At 40.0% G+C, this 2,509-nt stretch overlaps 1 pseudogene; it reads right to left on the reverse strand.

Annotated features, from left to right (window-relative positions):
* Nucleotides 1-1,300: 1,300 nt before the first annotated feature.
* LOC137717139 (uncharacterized) lies at nt 1,301-1,975 on the reverse strand (annotated as a pseudogene).
* Nucleotides 1,976-2,509: the final 534 nt, after the last annotated feature.

Consider the following 2,509-nt stretch of genomic DNA (forward strand, 5'->3'; position numbering starts at 1 on the left):
TTATTTATTTATATATGTTTCCAAATTTAATGGTGAGCAAAAGTATAAGAATTCACCACTAATGAAGGTGCTACAAAAACTGGAATCTCCCCAGACTATAAATCCAACCCAAGCAGCCTCTTTCTCTATCTCCTTCTTCCGTCTCCTTTCATCTATCAAATTTCTGCAACTTCTGCTCTTCCCCAGTGGAGCTGAATTTTGGACATCTTATAGTTCTTATGCAGATGAATAGCTTTCAAGAAAGAACCGTTTTTATTTAAACGAAGGAAATTATAGTGTTGAAGCTCCAAACATGACAGTCGAATTCTTGCATATTTCAAAGCTGCTGTGATGTTTCAAAGATCTGGAAGTATTTAACTGTTAATTGATTCTGAATTTTTGATATGTTATGGAAGAGATGATGAGGAACAACTTCGATGAAGAAAGTATGTTGATCTGAGTAAGAGAAAATGGAGCTTTGAAACTCATAGCAGGTCTGACGGGTTGACAGACAAATGATGAACAATCACTCATCATACCTGAATTTCTAGATTTGTACTGCTCTAATGGATCTCAAATTTGGATATGTTGTAGTTCACGAGTTAAGGAACAATTTTCATGAAGATGGCTTTGCAATTTGAGCTACAAAGGATGGTGTTATATTGAAAAGCTACAGAGGAGAACAATGAGAGCTACGTAGAGAAAATGGTCAGGCTGAAGAGGAAGCACGGGGTGACCTGCTGTGCAGTTAGGGCACACAAAAACCCAGTCAAAGGCTGGGCCTGGTTACCAATTTCAAAAAAAAAAAAAAAAAAAAAAAAACGTGTAAAAGGCTAGGGCTCTCTCTTTTCTTTGGGCCTAACAACCTTCATAAAAAAAATATGAAGGAAGAATTTTAGGCTACCACTTAGAAAAGAAAAAGGTGAAGATTCGCTATTTTGACAACATGGCTACTAGCACGACACCTCATTCGGCAACTCTTCTCGACCGGAGACTTGGGGGACTTTTGCCATATGCTACTACACCTCGATACTCGGAAGTTTCGCGACTACTTAGTGACTTGGATCTTTCAAGTCCCCAATCGAGAAGTTTTTCTTACTCAGGAAATTAAGGGAGCACTATTTCAACCTACAGGATCCACCCACGAAGTTTCAACATGCAAACTTCAACAAAAGAAAAAAATTCAAAGAACTTAGTGAATGATGCCTTAATGTATTTAACACAACACGTTGAATGAAGTAAAGCTTATTTATTGATATTTTTGATAAATTACAAATATGTGCACACACATGAATCAAAACAAACAAACAGGAGGGGGCCTTCACAAAGGTTGCTCATGAGAAGTCTCAGTACTCGGCAAAGCCCCATAAATAGGAGGCACCGGAGGGTGATCATTTGGAGCCTCAGTACTGGGCAGAACCCCAGAAAGAGAAGGCACCGAAGGTTGATCATTTGGAGCTTCAGTACGTGGTACTGCCCTAGAGGACGAAGGCAATAAATGTCTTTCGAACAAACTTACAAACCTCTGATGATCACTTAAAATCTGACCTTTGGATTCCTACAACTGGTCAAGCTTTCTTTCCATGTTTGTAGCATAGCTATGTGCGAGCCTATGCAACTATTTATTCTCGTGCTTAAGCCCCATGATCTCCTGTTTGAGACTTATCACTTTAGTCGTCAACGATTCAACTTGACGGGTTCGAGCAAATAGGCGTTGGGCCATATTAGACATAGAACCTGCATACTGAACACTGAGAGCCAAAGCATCTTTAACAGCCAACTCATCAGACCATTTGGAAAGTAGTCTGTTGTATTTGGGAGTGAGAAGATTCTTGGCCACCACTGCAGCGGCCATGTCATTCTTTATCATAGAGTCCCCAATGGTAAGGTGACCAGTAGAAGATAAGAAGGATGGGCGCCATATGTTATCTTGAGGAGACATGGTTACCTTTTCCACAACATTCAAGTCTAAACGACGGTCGGACGGGCCAGACATTTTCAGAAATGATGAAGAAAAAAATGAGGTATAATAAATCTCAGAAATACAAACATAAGGGGAAATTCCTACAAGCGGTAACTCTATGAACGTACTTCTTGAACATAATTGGTGCCCCTATAAAAGAAAGGCCAACATGACCATTTGTTCAAAAATTGATAATGCACCACTCTCTGAATTTCGAGAAGCAGATTTTCCTGAGTAAAATTTATCAGCAATCTTCACACATAACATATGCTCCTCGGATGCCAATGATAACTTTGCCAAGGAACTCTGACAAAGTTAAGGCACGTAAATTTTGAAGGTCCAACTACCCTACTATTACCCATATGGGTAAAGGACCAACACCACTACTGGCTAATTAGCAAATTGCTAGATGTGTCGACCTCCATCCTCAACAGCCAAGCAGACTTGCAAAAATGTCCAACCTTTCCTCACATCTGAGAAAGCACTCCTAACAAGATTGCTTGCTCAAAAATCAAAGAGGCACAGCTTTCCGAATCTCGAGAACCAGATCCCCAGCAGGATTGTTTG

Source organism: Pyrus communis, chromosome 13, assembly GCF_041283825.1.
Source record: "Pyrus communis isolate YQ-2024b chromosome 13, ASM4128382v1, whole genome shotgun sequence".
Taxonomy (NCBI): Eukaryota; Viridiplantae; Streptophyta; class Magnoliopsida; order Rosales; family Rosaceae; genus Pyrus; species Pyrus communis.